The sequence below is a fragment of the Pararge aegeria genome, chromosome Z (assembly GCF_905163445.1).
Source record: "Pararge aegeria chromosome Z, ilParAegt1.1, whole genome shotgun sequence".
Taxonomy (NCBI): Eukaryota; Metazoa; Arthropoda; class Insecta; order Lepidoptera; family Nymphalidae; genus Pararge; species Pararge aegeria.
In genome coordinates this window covers 7,346,758-7,366,698 of record NC_053208.1, presented here as the reverse complement: position 1 = coordinate 7,366,698, position 19,941 = coordinate 7,346,758, and the positions used below count along the sequence as shown (strand labels likewise).

Genomic DNA, 19,941 nt, shown 5'->3' with positions numbered 1-19,941 from the left:
TTGTCTCGATTAACTTTCTGCATACGAGTAATAATGCGGTTTCGATCTAGGCTATTTTACATTACGTCTCGACTTAATGGGCGACTCGACTCGGGTGTCGCGCGTACCACGGGCAGAGCAACTCTCCGAACGGGCAACGCGATAATAATTAGCAAATACTAATTCTTGATGCTAGTTTTTCTGGTAATTAACGGGCTCTGCTCCGTTAAGAATTTGAGCGCTGAATTAGTTATTAAAACTAATTTATTAAAATTATTCCCTCCCTTATTGCTACATGCAAGTTAAGTTTCGTTAGTGCCGCGTCTATTAATTTCTACTCTACTTTGTCAGGCATTACGTAAGTTCAATTATGAAGTAAAATATCTTGTTAGCTTGTTACCCAGTAAAAATTGACAATTCACCCTCAGTTGGTACATAGCCACAAAGAATGTTATTAAACGGTTTTATTTAGCTCACCCCGTTTGTTTTATTTATTATTCTTGGGTCAAATTTAGTAATTCAAGTTTCACCCTCTTCCTGTCAACCGATTAATCTGAAATTTTGTATACACTTTGGATTTTGGTGACAATACAATTATGTTTATTCATTATCATTATAAATTCAAGATGGCCGCCGCTACAAAATGGCGGATAACGTAGGTTTTATCAATCCCATCAATATGGGTATCAAATGAAAGGGCTCAACAAGCAGAATACAATATACTATAAAAAATTGAAATACAAGATGGCGGCCTCTACAAAATGGCGGATAACTTAGGTTTTATCAATCCCATCAACATGGGTATCAAATGAAAGGTCTCAACAAGTAAAATACAATTTACTATGCAAAATTGAAATCTAAGATGGCCGCCGCTGCCAAATGGCTGATAACAATTTTTTATCAATCCCACCAATATGGGTATCAAATAAAAGGGCTTGACAAGAAGAATACAGTGCACTATACAACCTCAATATTTAAGATGGCGCAGCCACCAAATGGCGTATAATAATAAGATTTAAATTTAGAAATTGAATCTGTAATTTAGGTATCTGATTAATCCAGCCTGAATCCACCACCGAATCCAAGATTTTGTATCGTGTTGAGGACTGTGTGGCGTTAGGGTGGCTAAAAATGATACGTCGTTAGCGGTACACCACCCAAGTTAAGGTTAAAGGTTAAAACGCGCCGAGAACTGTATGGCATTAGGGTGGATAAAAATGATATGTCGTTAGCGTTTTCCCCTCAAGACTCAGGCGCATCTTGTTGTACATAGCCTTGCCCCTTTATTGGACCTCTGGGGGGGTGGACCGTTTAAATGTCCATTACTCGTGGGAACAAAATGGTAAAAAAAATATAAAAATACAAACACAAATAAAACAGAAACTGCAACACAACGTAAACGAAGGCTTCAAAAAGCGAAAGAAATACTTAGGTGCGAAACTGTTTGAAGAAGGTCAAGCCTACGTGGCTCTTAGTAGAGAAGGATCTTTGCAGGGACTACGTATAGAGGAGTTGGACTGCAATAAACTAACGAGCAAGAAACCCTGCAATAATGAAGCACTAAATGAATTAAACGGAATGCGAAATAAAAACTAAAAACTAGAAAATAAAAATAGGTAAAAAAACTTTTTAAGTTAAACGGTTTTATGTTAAACATACATTGCAATGTATGTTTAAGATAAATGTACTAAAAACCAAAAAATAATAAAATAGATACAGTCGTGGGAATTATAAACATATGCAAAGACTAGACTAAAATAAAACCGTGGGGCACGTCAATTGTCTACAGTCGTTGATTAAAATGTTTGTTTTGTAATGTTACACTATAATTAGGCAGTTGTTCAACCGACAACGATGGACGTGTGATAAGTAGGGCTAGAATGTGGAAACAAGCTAGCAAGCTCGATTATAAGCGAGTTTTAGGGTTTCATAGTAGAGCGAGTAGTACTTTTATCATATGTTTTGTCGATTAAAGACAAACTACGAGCAGTGAAACGATTCCTCGCCAGCCAGCAGTGTGAATGTCCAACGATAAACTAGTTAAAACATCTCTTTTATTTACATGGAGTGTATAACTATTGGAATTTCCATGAGCAAGAAAATAGTAAGTAATTTCCTCACCGTCTGCCTATTTTAACGACGAATTAAACGATTCTTCTATCGCACATTAAGTCGATAATTTGTAGACAATTGACGTGCCCCACGGTTTTATTTTAGTCTAGTCTATGCATATGTTTATAATTACCACGACTGTATCTATTTTATTATTTTTTGGTTTTTAGTACATTTATCTTAAACATTGCAATGTATGTTTAACATAAAACCGTTTAACTTAATAAGTTTTTTTACCTATTTTTATTATAGTTACACCTTCTGTATGTTAACTCTAAATTAGCTGTACCTTTTAAATATCTTAAAACTCGCTTCAGACACTGTCACAGTTCTTTATTATTTTTATTTGTATACCTGCTCAGTATACTTATGCAAGAACTTAGGTCTGGCCGAGTACATTATACAAACTATAACATTTCAGCATGGCGCATTATATTTCTCATCAGAATTTAATGCTTCAAAATTCAGTTTATTTTCTAATGGAGTATGTACAGGTTTACACGCAATCTACAAATATTTTTACCCTTAGGCCTAGGTACTAAATCCCGCGTATTATTTTTCAAAAAAGAGAATCTAATTCACTTTTAATTGCACTTTCCCAATGAGATCTATCATCCCGAGTTTTAATCTCGTCATATGAACATGGTATTTTGTATAAAATTTTATTAGTACACATTATATAATCTTCGTTCTCCTCAGAGTACGAAATGGGGGATAAATGTTTTAACCTTTCACTTCTCCTAAGTTCACAATTATGATCTGTGTTTTCATTATCATTTAATAAAGAACTTTCAGAATTATTCATTAGTTGCTCGGATTCGTTTGTTTGTTCATGGATTAATTTGCGAATTTTATTGGGATACGTTCATCGGATTTCATCAGATTTCGATTTATCTGATTTACGACTGTCAGAGTTACGAGACTTAACTGATTTTGAAATATTTTCAGGATCAGTTTTATTTTGAGAATTTTCGATACTCCCTTCAGATCTAAGCACAGGCCTAGACTGTAGAAAATTATTCTCGTCAACTATGACGTCTCTAACTACCACATGTTTTTCGCATTCTGGGTTCCAAACTTTGTAACCGTTTGGTTCATAGCCGACAAGAATACCTTTCCATGATTTATCATCGAATTTTGTTTTACCGGTTTTATTATGAACGTAAACCGTTGAGTCAAAGACTTTTAAATATTTTATTTGTGATTTCTTATCATGCCACATTTCGAATGGTGTTTTAGAACAATTTAAAGCATTTGTTTTTATTGCAGGGGCGATGCAGTTTTAACTGCAGTTTATTTTAATTAATTAAATAAACTGCAGTTAAAACTGCATCGGCCCAAAACACTTTATCTAATTTAGCATCGTTTATCATGGAACGCGCTTTTTCGGTTATAGTTCTAACCATCCGTTCAGAAACGCCATTCAATTGTGGAGTTCTTGGAACTGTTAAATGGTAGGTCCTGTATCAACACGATAAGTTTTCATTTCGGAAGTTAGGTACTCTCCACCGCTGTCACAATATAAATTGACTAATTTTAAATTAAACTTAGCCTCACTCTTTGCAACAAAATCTTTGAAAGCACCTTACTTCTGATTTATGCTTTAATAGATAAGTAACACAGTAATGAGTATATTGATCAACAAAAATCACACAATAATTTTTGTTGTTAATAGTTGTTGGAGAAATAGCGCTGCATACATCTGTATGCACTAAAAATAATGTTCGCGTTACGTAACTTTTATCTTTAGCCTGGTTGAACGGTAGTCGGCTCTGTTTTCCATTTATGCAAGCCTCGCATAATTCATTATTAGATATGATGTTATTGATTTGATTTGAATCATCAATCATATCAAGATTTTTAATTTGTAAAAATTTAGCTTTACTAATATGACCAAATCGTTCATGCTATAACTTGTAACTATTTTTGTCACTATTGCACACTTGGGAAACAGATCTACATATTTTCATACAAGCCATTAATTCTAAAGTAATTAAATTGTTTTTTTAAAATACCTTGCATAATGGTTATATTACCATTAAGTATTTCCGCTCCATTTTTATTGAAAACAATTGTCAATCCAGCACGCTGCATTCTCGACACCGATAGTAAATTGTAGGGTACCTCTGGACAGAAAAGCACCTCTTCGAGAACACTTTGTATTCCCGTGCTGCTGGTAACCTTTAGAGTACCTTTTTTAGTAGCTGAAATAAATTCACCATTTTTAGCAATTGAAATTTTTAAAGGTGGCTGTAAATCAACAAAATTAGTAAAAAAATCTTCTCTGTTTATAAAATGATCCGATGCTTCTGAATCCAGTAGAAATGTAATTGATATGATGTTCACCAGTAATAAATGCAAAACCAAAATAATTGTTGGATGTGGATGGCTGAATAATGTCAACTATCTGGACGGTTCTATTTCTTTCCGTAGTTTTTGCTGTTGCATTCGTTTGTAATAGAAACAGTCAGATTGAACATGATTTCTACGTCCGCAGTAATGACACTTAACGAATGACTTTCGTGTAGCTTTATTTCCCTTCTGATTAAAAAATTTAATTTTCAAACTTCCGTTTACTATTGTTAAATTTTCAGTTTCTTCTAATTTTTCTCCAGCTGCTAATAAATCCGTGATCAAATCGTCAAACACAGTGAATTATTTTATTAGGATAACGTCACTTTTTAACTTTAATGACAATAAGTTTTTACTTAAGGCCAATTGTGTCGCGATACTTTTTCGTTCGTAAAGTGAATCTAAACTCTTTAAAATATGTTTTGCTGAACTTTCTTCCTTTGCAAAACAAAGATAGGAATCGGTCAAATACTCCACGCATACTTTTTCTCCCACTCACCGCATACAATTTGTGGGTCTTCGTCAATCACATTTATAACATTCAATTCACTTAACAACGCACGTATTCTAAACTTCCAAACACTATATTTTTCACCGTCAAACGGTTTAATATTTCTCTTCGTCTTCAAACTGTCCATCCTATTAGCGTGAAAAATAACCACTTTATTTTAAACTTTTTATAAACTAATAAACTACGTAATTTGCGTGTCGATGGATAGAACTGAATTTAATATTATCCAAAAATATTATTATTTTATTATAATTAGCAAGGTAGGTAATACGTCTGTCACTGTGAACAAGAATGAATGAGATGGCGCTGGTACATTACTTTTATAACATGTAACATTCAAAGTACCTTCTCAAATATAATTATAAATGAAGATTAGTTTTTGTATTTTTTTGTAACATAAACCAACACATATTTGATTAATAATTGCATAAATAAGGTTAAGTTATAAAACCATATATTTTTGGTGGCACCTAAGCACTGGAAAAAGTAAGCAGTTTCGTTGAACAATTTTTAATATCATTTTCTATTTGTTACAGGTTTGACTCTGTGTTTGTGAACGCTGGTGCTGAGTGGACTAATAAAGTGTTCGGTGGTTTAAACATACCCGCCGTTCGGGTCGCGTACGTGCACGGTTCGGTCGATCCGTGGCATGCACTCGGTATGACTACTACGCAGGATAACGACGCGCCCGCTATCTTCATTGAAGGTAAATACTTATTATTTATTAACTTACTCGTACTACATCCAAATAAATATGGCACTTTATCGATGGCAACATTTCTTATTCCAAATCGCTCCCTTGTTACTGAGGATACTGGCTCCTCATGGATTTAGGCTTGACTGTCTTTCTTCATCTTTTTCGATTCTCGCCTTATAATAAGCATTGCTGACGGTAGAGTGCTTCACCTGGTACATCCAATGTCTCGGGCTCAACCGCGTGGCTTCGATATTTCCTGTGAGCATTAAATAATAAATCTATCTGCTTGGGTCTTATCTGGATATATGAAGTACTTAAGTGTGCAGACAGATAATAAGATAGCTTTGTTTGCACGCCCAGCGTTTTTAATATCGAAACTAAAAATGGGTATTGATCTTTGAAAGGTCATAGCTACCTTATAAAAGTATAAGCCGTACCCACCATGGAATTTTATGCAAGCTTGGCAGTGTTCTTACTAGGGCTTTCGAATACCGGAAAGATTAAGAATACGTAAAATGATTCCATGCAAACTTTTGATTTTAATAATCGCTTTTTCATAAAATGCTCATTGTGGAGGATCGTAGACGAGTCCAATCCACAGTAGTGAAAATAAAACAACAAGGTGTAGTCGTTTTACCGAAGATGCGTTCGCTTCAGAGTCAGCGAGTGAAGTGCGTGGTTAAGCCCTGGTGATGCCGGGTTTTATTATATATAAGCGAGCGCCTGTCCTTATCTTTATTTGAGTACCAAATTACAATGTTAGAAAGAGTCAGCATTACATTAGGGTGAAATGACAATACTTATGGTTCTGAGAACAACGCTAAAATACAACCAGAGTGAGATAACAGAAAAAAGGTGCACAAAATATACCTGTTTGTCTCAGTTATACGCGATAGAAATACATGGGATGATAAGATAATTATGGTATCGATGAACTTATTGAGTATTATGAGTACTTAAACTATACTTAGTGGGCTAAAGAATGGCTATAACTATTTATTTATACAACTATCATATGGCTATCGTAATTTACAAAATGTCTTAATACTAAATTAATTAACTAACTGACCATAGTTTACATTAAGAATTATTATTTATTTAGCTATACAATAATCTAAGTAAAGTTATACTATAAAATACGATTATTGGTATGCACATGAATAACTAAACTATGCTAAACAACTAATTTAATGAAATACGATATTTCTAATACATTATGGTAAAATTAGACTTAAAGAATATTTAAAGGAATTATATTTACAAAATATATCGTCAACATGAATCAACGATGCTTCAGAGGGATCGTCGATTCTTAACACTCATAGTGTTGTTTTAAAAAAAATCTATTTGTCTATAAGCTTATTTTAATGCACTAGCTTCACAACCATAGGACGTGCATAGACTTCCAACTCTTACTGCACCCGTACGGGTGCAGTAAGAGTTGGAAGTCTATGCATGGTTGCACTTTGAAAAACAGGACTCTCATACAATCTATCACCCCCTTGAGTGTGAATTTCCCATTATAAAAATAGTCTTAGTTGATTATCATCTTCTTATCAGGATTGGATGTTCACTGCGTGAAATAGGCCTATTTCAGCCACCCAAGTCTAGCAGGCTGCCCATGTTGCCGAGGGCTTCTGGAAATGTATATGGAGATCGCAGGTAGATATTTCTGTTGGTCTGCCACGCACTTCCTCTCTACCATTCAGTATGTTGGCATTTCGTCCGCTTCCATGCGCGTATGCATAACAGTCCTCTGTTTAAGTGATACCTTTGATAAAAGTATGTATGTTTAATGTATTGTGTTATTAGTCCCAGACAGTAATTTAAGGTCGTTTAAACACATTGCGCAAAAGTTCAAAAATTACATTAAAGTCTACAAACAATTAAATATCAAAATGAAGAACTTAGTCGGTGTATGGTATTTATGCCATCTAAGTATGAAGAAATGAAGGGTAAGCTTGAGAAAATGGAGGCTGAAAGAAAATTAAATTTATGCTTAGTAACAGAGCTTGTAAACCGAGTGAAAAAATTGGAAAAAAAATCCCGTCGCTAGCATAGAAATGAGCCACCAAACCGAAGCGAGACAAAAGAAGACTTGATAAATATCATAAAAGACGTTGGCGCTTTGGTCCCCGGAGGAGACATTCATAATCAAGGACTTATTCCGGTCAAACGCGAAAAGTGGTTCCAAATCTATGTGTCGACTTTACCACCTTAATAAAAACGAAGGAACGATTTCTTATTTCTGTAAAAAATATAAATAGGTAAATGAAACCATCTCAACCCGGCAATAAGGCAGTGGCCCGAATGTACAAATTTACAAATTCGAAAATTCCACACCAAAGGCAAAACGGCTATTTTTCAGTGCGCTTCAATTTTCGTAAAGCAACACATACCTATAGATATCGCTAGACGTCACATAGTAACATATATATACGGAGGAAGGATGGTGAAACCGCAGCATCGCCTGCGAAGAATACATTAGTAAACTTACAAAAAGTATACGACTAACCACAACTTTTATTTTGATAATAATCGTTATAAATATACTTAAAACTTTCATTCGCACGCCTAATTTAATTTGCATCTAAACGCAGCAATAAATATAAACGTACATACTAAAATACCCTTTATACGTCTTAATACACTAATATGTACACAGTAATTTTTTTAATTAACCACTGCCTTTATTACATAAATAATAAAACAATATCAAAAATAACTTTTAATACGAGTCAAAGAAAAACACTTTTCATTTAATAGATGATCAAAATAATTCCGTTACGGACGAAGAAAATTCTTTCAATTTTATGTAATTTAAATAGTTCGCCGATAAATAAGATCGACTTTATCATGTTGACCAAACTGTATATATTCAATGATAATAAACAGGGTGAAAACCGGGAGCGATAACCGAATTTTAGAGGACATTGAATATCAATGTAAAGCTGGAAAGGGTAAGATTGGTGAGGTCTCTCCAGCCTACTCGCATTTCTACTGAAACTGCAAGGCCGGTTTGATTGTCTAGACTGCGATTCTGTGGCTTGTGGAAACTGTCCATACCTCAAGTTCTTTAAGACTGACCGCACCCATGGAATAAAGAAGTTCTCAGCCCATACACTCGGGCTCATGGAGAAGAGACAAGAACTTAGACTACAGTCTCCTGCAGATGCGTCTGACTAACGGTGTTTTAATAGACAAATCTTGAAGTCGCAATCGTACGACTGGAGACAATCTAACACCGAGCAAATAAAAGTTACAACTAAACCTCGAAAGTGTTCGCGAGAAATCTGTCCATCGGACAGAGCATGTTGCCACGACTGAAGATCGATATCGGTAGTGTCATTTCCTCTAAACCTGAGATCTTGAGGAAGGTCGAGAAATTCTATACAGCTTTACGCCTCTATACAAAAGCCTGTTGAAGATTTGGCGAAAGGCATTAGAGCCTCATTGACCCGGACACTTCATCGAGGATATCCCGGACGTCAGGCTTAACGAAATTAGTATGACTCTCAAACAACAACAACAACAGCAAGCCACCGGGTGATGACGGAATAACAGTAGAACTTCTAAGCGGGTTGAATACCGATAGTTAAATTCCGTCATCCACCATGGCACAACGCTCGAGTCATGGCATAGAAGCATGGTGGTTCTGTTCTTCCCCTCCTTGCTAATTAACTACAGACTGATCTCGCTGCTGAGCTGTATAACCGGCCACTTTGCTCGGTCTATGCAGAGATGCCGCGTTGACTACCGGTACATCCAGTGTGCTGAGTGCGAGTTTTTTCATCTATTCGATCGCGTAAAAGTTAACTATGATTTGTATGGTGTCGAAAGAGCGCCATCTAGGGGCCAGTAGAGGAAACGTCATTGGTGAGTGGCAAGTGAGTGCGAGTTTTTTACGTCCTTGGTACCGACTATAAATCACAGAGCAGTATTCGTAAGGGAGAACGTTAGAGTACGTGATTGGTTGATTAAAATATAAGCGAGTGCGAGTTACAAATTTTGACATTAAGAGAAGTAAATTGAGTCAACATTACGTTTACGCGATTGAGAAGGTTGTCACTTAGATTTTTATAGTGAAACTTGAAAGTAGAAAGAGAACAATTAAAAAGGAACATATTATAATTCCAATTTAGTGTTATAGTAATAATTAAGTATGGCTGGGCGGTATTTCTTTGCTTGGAGGATGTTTGCGGCCGCTAAAGCACAAGATGACAGCCGAGTGGCGCAGTGGGCAGCGACCCAAGCGAGTCCAAGGTCATGGGTTCGACTCCCACAACTGGAAAATGTTTGTGTGATGAACATGAATGTTTTTCAGTGTCTAGGTGTTTATCTATATATTATAAGTATTTATGTGTATTATATTCATAAAAAAATATTCATCAGCTATCTCAGTACCCATAACAAAAGCTACGCTTACTTTGGGGCTAGATGGCGATGGGTGTATTAATAATTATCAGTGTTAAAAAAAATATGTTTATTGTGAAAAAAATTACAAATAGAAACAGACAATAAGTTATACAGAAAAATAAAAAAAACCTTAATTTAATTAAACTTAAAACTTAGTGTTACCCCCTCTTGCCCTAATTACAGCTTCCATGCGGTCTTTCATAGATCGAATGAGCCGCACGATGAATTCTTGCGGAATTCGAGCCCATTCGGCGATGACAGCATCTTGAAGGTCTTGGAGACCGTACGTGACCGTACTCGACGTTTTAACTCGTTCCAGAGGTGCTGTATCGTATTGAGATCTGGGTAGCCACTGCATAACTGCAATCCCAACCTCTTGTAGGTAATCGCGTACAATCAATGCGGTGTGGCAGCGAGCGTTGTCATGCATTAAGGTGAACCCATCGCCAATTAATCCCGCATATGGGACCACATGTTATATATACGTTATGTACCGATGAGCAGTCAGCAATCTTTGTCCAGAACATGCACGATCCACCTCCATATTACTGTTACTACTATTTCTTCTATGCAAGTCTGAGCAAATCGTTCTCCTCGTCTTCTGTACACTCTCTTTCGCCCGTCATTACAAAATAAACATACTCTTGCCTCATCCGAGAAGAGTACATCCCTCCATTGGTCCAGTTGACATGCACGGGCAAATTGCAACCTTTCCCTGCGATGCTGTGCGGTCAATTTCGGACCCCTAGCAGGAACGCGGGCCACGATTTTCTTCTCTCGTAACCTTCTTCTAATGGTAGACTTGCTCACTGTAGTTCTGCGGTTCTGTAGTTCACAATAAAGCGGTCATCTCTTTCGGATGTGCAGCATCGTCGTCCTGATCCATGCCTCCGGATGTAGCCTCCAGTCTCTTGAAACCTTTGGAATACACGCCGCACGGCAAAACGACTCAAGTTGAGTTGCCGAGCCACATCGCATTGTCGCATCCCTGATCGCAGTAGTGCAAACACTTGAACAGCTTCTTCAGCAGTAGTGTCCCTCTTGAGGGGTAGTATTCTCACGGTTAGTGTTCACGTGTGTTCTCTTCAACCTCTGGATGGTGAATGACCTTATTTATTTTTTATTTTTTTTCGGATGGACATTTGCCGATAACCACCTGAGGTGTTGCTACGGCGTCACCGGGATAGTGGGGCAAGCGCGAGAGCTCGCCATGAGAATAGCCCCAGGGCTCGGCGACATCGGGGGGAGAGTGGGAGACGTCGACCCGAGGGTGCCTCCTGCGAGGACTCGGACCTCGGCTCGGCTCGGTTCGACGTTAATCTGACTGTTGGTGGATTTTTGGACTAATCATTGTTTAGTCCGAACGCCCCCGTGACCGTGGTTATGATCCACGTCCGGATGACGTCAGAAATCGGGGCCCTCGTCTTCGCCGGCGAAGACGCTGTGTTTGTTGCGTGTGTGTGTGTTGTTGGGATACGTTGTCGGCAGTGGCGTGCATAGCCCTTGGACCCAGGGTATGCACAAGGTGTTCACCACAAACATAAAGTAAAGTTAAAATTTAGATTTTAGATAGGTATGTCGGTTTATAATCAAATTACTTTACGAAAGTTATATTTTTGATTGATTTAATACTATCGTCTATCTACTGCTAATTGAATAAAAGTACATACCCTGATTTACGTCACAAAATTATGACACACCATTCGGCAGCATTTTCTAAGCACACTGATGATGATAATATTTTTCCAACATATCATTTTTAGCGTCTTTATGAAAATTATTAAGATCACAATATCCTTTATCATTCCACACTTTACGTATATTGGACAATAAAACAAAAGGAAAGCAAAATAATCGATTGGTATGTACAAAGCCGCTTAGCCAAGAAAAGTTTTCGTAATATTTATTATTAAACATACGTGTTACTTTATCACCTTTTTTTGGGATATTTGTAACATTGGTAAACTCCTTCCTTTTCTAATTTTACGATTTATTTTGATTTCTAATTTTACGATATAGGGATAGAAATTAAAGTTTTCTCTAAGTACTTTTTCCAGGCACACTGAACCCAAACAAAGACCGCACGAATATGCTTTCATTATAAAATGAATGAATAAACTATAAATTAACCTTAACACATTAAACTATCACTACTCAAACTTTTATAAGTTACTGAATTTATGCACTTGAACCGTTTATTTATCACCAACGCCATACAGCATTTTTCGAAGGTAAACAATAATGGCGATTGAATATGCTAATGATAATATTGCAATCGAAATTAGTCAAAATAGTCTTTAATTTTTTTGTAAGTATGGGTACGAACGCTATTTTATTTTGATATGTAAACAATAAATAGAAACCATATTTATTGTTAACTCTCTCACTTTCCAATGATTCCTGGAAAACCTAAATTATTCATTTTTCAAAATTTAGACAGCGTTTGGTTTCATAGATTATTTTCAAAACGAAAGACTAATTCGATAATATTATTTCCTTAATTTTCTTAAAAGACACTTAAAGGTAATGGGACATTTGTGAATAATGTTTTTATTTCTAAAAAAAGAATAATGACCGTTAACAACAATAACAAACCAAGCAAATCATTTTATTCATAAAAAAATCAAACACGTAATTGATTATTCACTTCCGTAAGCAGTGCTTATAGACACCCGTACTTAAAGAATTTATGAATGAAACTGTTCTTGTGTGAACCGATGCTAATCTTGTAAGTACAAGCGCACGATTATAACATAACACGACACACACTACTAACTTGCACGCACACATCTAGCAGAACGATTCTTTTTTTGGGCGTGCTTATTTTATTTGATATTTCTATGCAACAGAACGGCGAACGGGCGTCATATGTCGAGTGATTCATAATAATGGATTTACCCTGCAATCGATAACATGAGATTTAAATAATAATATAGGTATTTTTACGTGTTTTAAAAGGTAAATGTTTAGCGTTTACGGTAAATAATTAAAATACGAAGTAAAAGATTTTATTTTGTACGATGATTTGATGTTTATTTTGTAGCGACAATTGACCTAGAAGTTTGGCCGCTCATTACTAGATGGCGCTTTCATATATTTTTTACTTAGTGTTTTTTTAATTTCAAAACTTTAATTGTCCTATCTGAAGGCTCTTTAAGACCCTGAGGGTAGGGTATGCACTGCTTATTTGCATATATGCAATGCACGCCACTGGTTGTCGGTAGTTATTTTATCGTCAGGGTCGTCAAGGATATGCTTCGGACGTCGCCGCTTTGGCTCGACGTCGGGGGCGGGGGTATAAGTGGACGCCGCGTTTTCAAAGTAGTTTCAAAGTAGTAGTAAAGTCTTTGATAATTATTTCATGTACTGGGCTATGGTGGGAAGATCGAGGTCTCGGTGGAGATCTACGTTGCGCACGAACCACGTACTGTCCGTGGCCATACGCATAAACTTGTTCTGCAGGACTTAAAAGCTCCTGTAAGGGCTGTGAGGGTAATGGGCGAATACGACGCTGGCGTATGTCATAATGGGACGTATGCACGTTTTATACAAGGTTACCTTGTGACGGAGGGATAATTTGCTTTTGCGGCAAATCATCGGATAGAGACGGCCCATCACACTCGCTGCCTTGTTACTTGCCTTGCAAATGTGCGCGGTGAAGTTCATTTTACTATAGAACGTTACTCTCAGGTATTTGGCCTTGTCTTGCCAGGGTATGGGACGCCCGTAGAGGGTGACCTCTGCCCGTGAAGAGCACCGCTGCGCTTATCTCGGGGTTAACCTCGATCCTCCAAAGGCGGAACCACTTGCCCAGCAGGTGGAGCGCCTTTTGGAGTCGACTTGCTATGTTGCTCTTTTACCTTATTTTTACTTGTACAGGCTATTTTATAGAACAGGAAAGTCGCACAGATCGTGGTCCCATAATGAGTATTTTCGCTACATTTTTTTTTAATGCACCATATTCAGTAGGTTTATATTGTTTATGAAATGTACCTATTGTTTTATAAAAGGTCGTTGAACGTCCTTTGCAATGATATCAATATTGCTTAGCTTAGATATTTATTTATTTATTATACACTTTATTTATTTATTTATACATTGAATAGAATTGATACATACTTTATGTTCCAAGGAAACGCGTTGGGATGACCTTAAATTTGTCAATTGCCTTAATAAATAAATATACGTAGTATATTTTTACGAGTACGTAGTATCCATCCATAGTATCCATAGCATCCCAACGCGTTTCCTTGGAACATAAAGTATGTATTCAATTCAACTATGAGTGGATGGTTTGCAGAGGTCTCCATGCCTAAGAATAATAAACTTGTTCTAAGTAATTTCACAACACACCAATTAACTTTATTCGGCTTACTGCTCCATATATGTCACCATCAAATCAAATTGGGACTGACTCGTCTTCATTTTAATTGCGCGACGACACTGTTATACCTTAATCCGCAGGAAGACACTTATATTTTAATCCACCGCAACGGAAACAAAACATTAGCATAGACAATATAACCACATTAAATTTGAAAGACGTTAGTATGAAGGTATTCGTCATGGACAGCGGCGTCCATGACGATACCTTCATACTAACGTCTTTCTTAATTAGATCGGTTCATCTCACAGCGAGAAAGCGCTACCAACTTAAAGTAAATATTTCACCGCATTCACGGTGAGTAAACGCGTATCGAATGGTTAGCTTCTATGGTAACTCACACCCCCCTTGCCAGATTGCTCGACGTGTTTGGCGTTATGTCGATTTACGTGATGGTAAGGTCATTCGAATATTTGTGTGTAACTCACACTCAGCACTAATGTGTTGAAGTGATCGTACGAAAACGCCACATTGTCAGTCCGTATACAGGACCAGACCACGAGGCCGATCCAATTGCAACGAGGAGTACGACAGGGAGGTGTTATCTCCCCGAAGCTGTTTACCGTTGCGTTGGAGAACGTCTTTAAGCTTCTGGATTGGAACGGGCTTAGCATCAACATCAACGGCGGGTACATCACTCAACTTCGGTTTTCTGGCGACCTTAATGCGATGCTCAATGACCTTAGCAGAGTCTCTCAACAAGTGGGCCTACGTATGAACATTAGCAAGACGAAAATTATGTCAAACACTCATGTTTCGCTCCACCCAGTGATAGTTGGGAACTCTGCACTAGAAATTTTGGACGAGTACATATACACACGCTCTAGTAAGTTTTTTTTTTTTTTTTTGCTGTGATTCCGAACACACGCCATTAGTAGGTGTAAAACATCATCTACCTCACCACATAAATCACAATTGGGAGAATCAACTTTCCTCATTAGGTATTTGAACTTACCTAAAGGCATGTGCCCAGATCTAAGTCTAAATGCTAGAATTAAATTATTCCTACTAATATTACTATTCACAAACCAGGGTATATGAGGAGGCTCAGATTGAATGGTCCTGTACCATATACCTTTATCGAGCGATCTCTCATTAAAATATTCATTCCAATGTTCGAAACAAATACTCTTGTATTTGGACAACATTTCGGAATAGTGAGGTTTAATCTTGAAATCTTTTCCGTTTGTGTGCGCCAAGTTTGCCAGTCTATCCGCCTCCTCATTACCTTTCAGACCGATATGGGATGGAATCCACTGAAACTTTAAAGAAATTCCTTTTTCTTGATAATCTTTGATTATTCTCAAAATAGAATATGCTACAGATACCCCATTACAACCCGTAGTGCATCTTATAATATGTTGAAGAGCACTCTTACTGTCTGTTAATATAACTACTTTTCTGACGGAAATACCTAAAATATATTTTAAGGCTTCTAAAATTGCTATTAATTCAGCTGTCAATATTGAGATATGCTCATTACTAACTTTAAATATTTTATGATTATTAAGATTTGGATCGTATATAGCGGCACCCACACCAGATTTACACTTTGATCCATCGGTATAAATCTTGTAAAAATCATAATAGTTGTTGAGAATTTCCAATATAATTTCATTTTTTAAATTATTTACCTCGTACAATTTTTTTGATTTATTCATACACTTTAAGTTAGTCATAATGATATCATCATATTTAATGTGACTTATCCACGAACTTAAAGTAAACATTTCCAACACTTCCGAAGAATTAATAGTTTCTACTCTAGTCTCACTATATGTAATAGCAAGTAAAGGTTTTTTTTATTGATCCAATATCTTGACCCCCTGTATTACTTAGACTATTTATACTACTAACGGTGGCATTATTACTCCATGACTGTGCCTTAATACAATATTTATATGCGAGATATTTTCTTCTAATACACAATGGCAGAATATTCATTTCACTTTCCATAACATGTATTGGCGTGCTACGAATAAATCCTCCAATAATTCTAAGAGCTTGATTTTGAATTCTATCTATTTTTACGAGGTGGATTTTAGCAGCATTGTCCTATAAATAACAACCAAAATCAATCCTGCTTCTTATCAACGAAATATATAGTCTGCGCAAATGTTTAGGATGAATACCCCAGCCGGATCCAGCCAACATTTTAAGAATATTGAGATATTTGGTTGTTCTTTCTCTTATTTCATAAATGTGTTTCGTCCACCTTAAAGATTTGTCTAACCATACGCCTAAATATTTAATGGTATCCACAACTTGTACAGCTCGATCATCAATACTAATATTAATTTGTTCGGTTTTTCGCTTTCTAGTAAACAAACATATTTTAGTCTTGTTAGGAGATGGTTCCAATCCAATTAGTCTAAATTTTGTAACTACTACATTAATAGCACTTTGCATCATCAACATACAGTCCTGCAAATTAATTCCATTAACGTAAATAACAAAGTCGTCTGCATACTGCGTCATCATGACACCCGGGATACTTAAAGTAATTTTCCGCGTTACAATATTAAATATTAATGGTGAAATTGGGTCCCCTTGGGCTAAGCCTATATTTGTCCATCTTATCATATCTGAATCTCCCTGGCGATCAGCTACAATCTTTAAATGTCTTTCACTTAAATAGCACCACAAATATCTACATATTAGAGCACCAATACCAATCTGGTCAAGAGATTTAATAGCCTCGTCAACAACGACATTATTATACGCCCCATCTATATCTAGAAAGCATGCCAAAGTAGATACGGTTTTCGAAAATCCTTCCTGAATATACGAAGTCACGCGAGTTAGACAATCTAAACAAGACTGACCTCTTCTAAAACCGGAAGTATTTTGAGGTAACAATTGATTTTTCTCAACAAACCACTCAATGCGCTTAGTTAACATGGTATGAAATATTTTGCAAACGCACGAAATAAGCGAAATAGGTCTTAAATTTCCAGCTACAGAGCCATTTATACCTAGCTTTGGGATAAGAACAATTTTAATATCTCGCCATTGTTCTGGTATTTGACCCGAGACCAGAATGGAATTATATAGATTAAGTAACTCTCTTTTAGCATTTAATGGTAAATTGTAAATCATCGAATATGTGATTGCATCATCACCAGGTGCGGTATCTTTTTTTTTTTAAACAAACTAGTAATTCTTGTAACACAAAAGCTGATTCTAGAAAAGTATTACTAGATTTTAGATCAGGCATGGAGGTTAATGCATAGTCTGGTGTGAGCTTACATAAAATATCTTGCTTTTGTAAGTTAGATGCATAAAATTGACGTCTTTTGTACCCCTTTACCCAACGCATTTTGTCCCACATAACAGATGCTGACGTTTGTTCACAGATACTGTCACACATATTTTGCCAGTCAAGTGATTTATAGCGTGAAATTATATTCTTGCTTTCTTGAATCTTTTCTTCTAATTTATTTAAGTTATCCGGTGTTGGATTCCGACGAAATTTACCTAAGGCTAACCTACGCTTAGCTACAGACTCGGATATGGATGTACACCAATATGATTGTGGTTTAAATTTAGAACTTGGACTGGAACATATTTTAATCATCGGTATATGTTTATTAGCACTATCATTTATTTTGTTGGTAAATGAATTATACCTTTCTTGTACATTCTGAAAACTTAGAGAAGAAGAGAATAAATCTTTAAGTGTTTCGTGATAAGAACTCCAATCAGCTTTTTTAAAATTACGCTTATTAACTAACTGTAACTTTTCTGTGTAATTAATTGTGTATTTAATTATTAAATGATCACTACCTAAATTTTCTTTCGTAACTTCCCATTTAAAATTAATCCCTATGTCCGACGAGACAAATGTGACATCTGGTGGGGTTTCCTGCAAATAATTTTGATTTCATTTGATCCTTGTAGATTCACCATTATTTATTGAAATTAAACCAAATTCAAGACAAGCGTCTTGTAGCTGGTTTCCTCTAACATCAGACTTATTAGTCCAATTTGTGTGGTGACCATTGAAATCTCCAGCAACTATACTATTTTTACCAAAATTTGAGAAAATACCATCCCAATCAGTCTGAGTAGTACGAACAGATGTTGGACAATAAATAGAAACAATATTCTCTAAATTATTACAGTTGAGCACCTTAATATAAACTATTTCTATGCCTAAATTACTAACAGCAATATTACAGATTCGTGCTTTTACACTTTTATGGGCAATAATAGCGACACCTCCATAACCATCCATTCTGTCTTTCCTAAATATATTATAGCCGCTTACATTAAAATCTATCTCCTCACTAAGCCATGTTTCACTTAAAATTGCAATATGTATATTTTCTTGGTCCAGAAATGCTTTAAATAAAGCTAACTTTGGTTTTAAACTCTGACAGTTCCATTGAATTATATTTAACGTGTGCTTTTTACTTTGACTATCCATTATAGAATATATTAAATAGGTTTTTGAAAATATCACCGTCCTTAATTAGTTCAACTACTAACATTTTAATTTCCTCTAAAATAACTCTCAAAATTAATATAATTTTATTCTCTATACCTGTTTGCGAAAAGCACACTGCTTTGATTTTTAATAAGAGTCCTGCAAAGTCAAACTTGTTACTACCTTGCCATTCTCCTCTTCCTATATTTTCGGTAATATACTCCATATCAACAGTACTTTCTACTTTATTGCCTTTTTTCTTCCTTTTTTTTACTTTTTGTGACCCAGTTGGTATAGTCTCAATGATTTCTTCTTCTTTTTCACTATTTGAAGATGTTTCCATGTGCTCATTGTGAATCTCAGTCTCAGATACTAAAACATCTCTATATGTTCGATTGCCATTGCCCTTAATATGTTCGTTTTCACGGTGTTCAACTGTCACCCCGGTCATTTTACGCTGAAGTCTATCACTTACTTTTCTTTTATTGTGATACACAAACAAAGCCTTTCGATATTTACAATTCTCATCGCACATAATCTTCCGAATTTCTTTCTCTTTATAAAACACAGGGCAGGTCTTGTCAAGGGCCATGTGACTTCCTTTACAATTAATGCAAGTATATAATTTTGTTTCACAATTAGGGTGTTGCTTTCCGCATTTTGGGCAAATAATTCTTTTAGTTGGGCAAAATTTCCTAGTGTCCATAATTCCAGCACCCAGAACACTGCGTGACAGGAAATGTGAATGTTTCCACCTTAAATCTGCACCCGTATATAAGTTTATACGAGGGTAAGGTAGAACTTTTGAAACACACTCTAACTGATTCACTCTCAATCCATTCACGCTTTTCATTAAATCTCCTTAATCTTTTAATAGACAATATTTCGTACTCGCTTTCAAAAATTCCTATCATTTCACTTTCTTGAACTTCCATATCGATATTTCTCACTACACCGAATGACAATTGAATTTCTTGTGTTAACTGACATCTATAATCTGAATCTGCAAACTTTTTATTAGTAAGCAATTTTTCTGCATTTCTTGTATCACTAAACTCAAC

At 36.0% G+C, this 19,941-nt stretch overlaps 1 protein-coding gene across 1 annotated transcript in view; it reads left to right on the top strand.

Moving 5' to 3' along the window:
- The first annotated feature begins 5,528 nt into the window (after window positions 1-5,528).
- LOC120636058 overlaps window positions 5,529-19,941 on the top strand; it is a 129,799-nt gene continuing 115,386 nt past the window's right edge. The window contains exon 1 of the transcript XR_005659337.1: window positions 5,529-5,660. The gene's annotated coding sequence lies outside the window, so the exon portion shown is untranslated. The remainder of the gene's footprint in view (window positions 5,661-19,941) is intronic.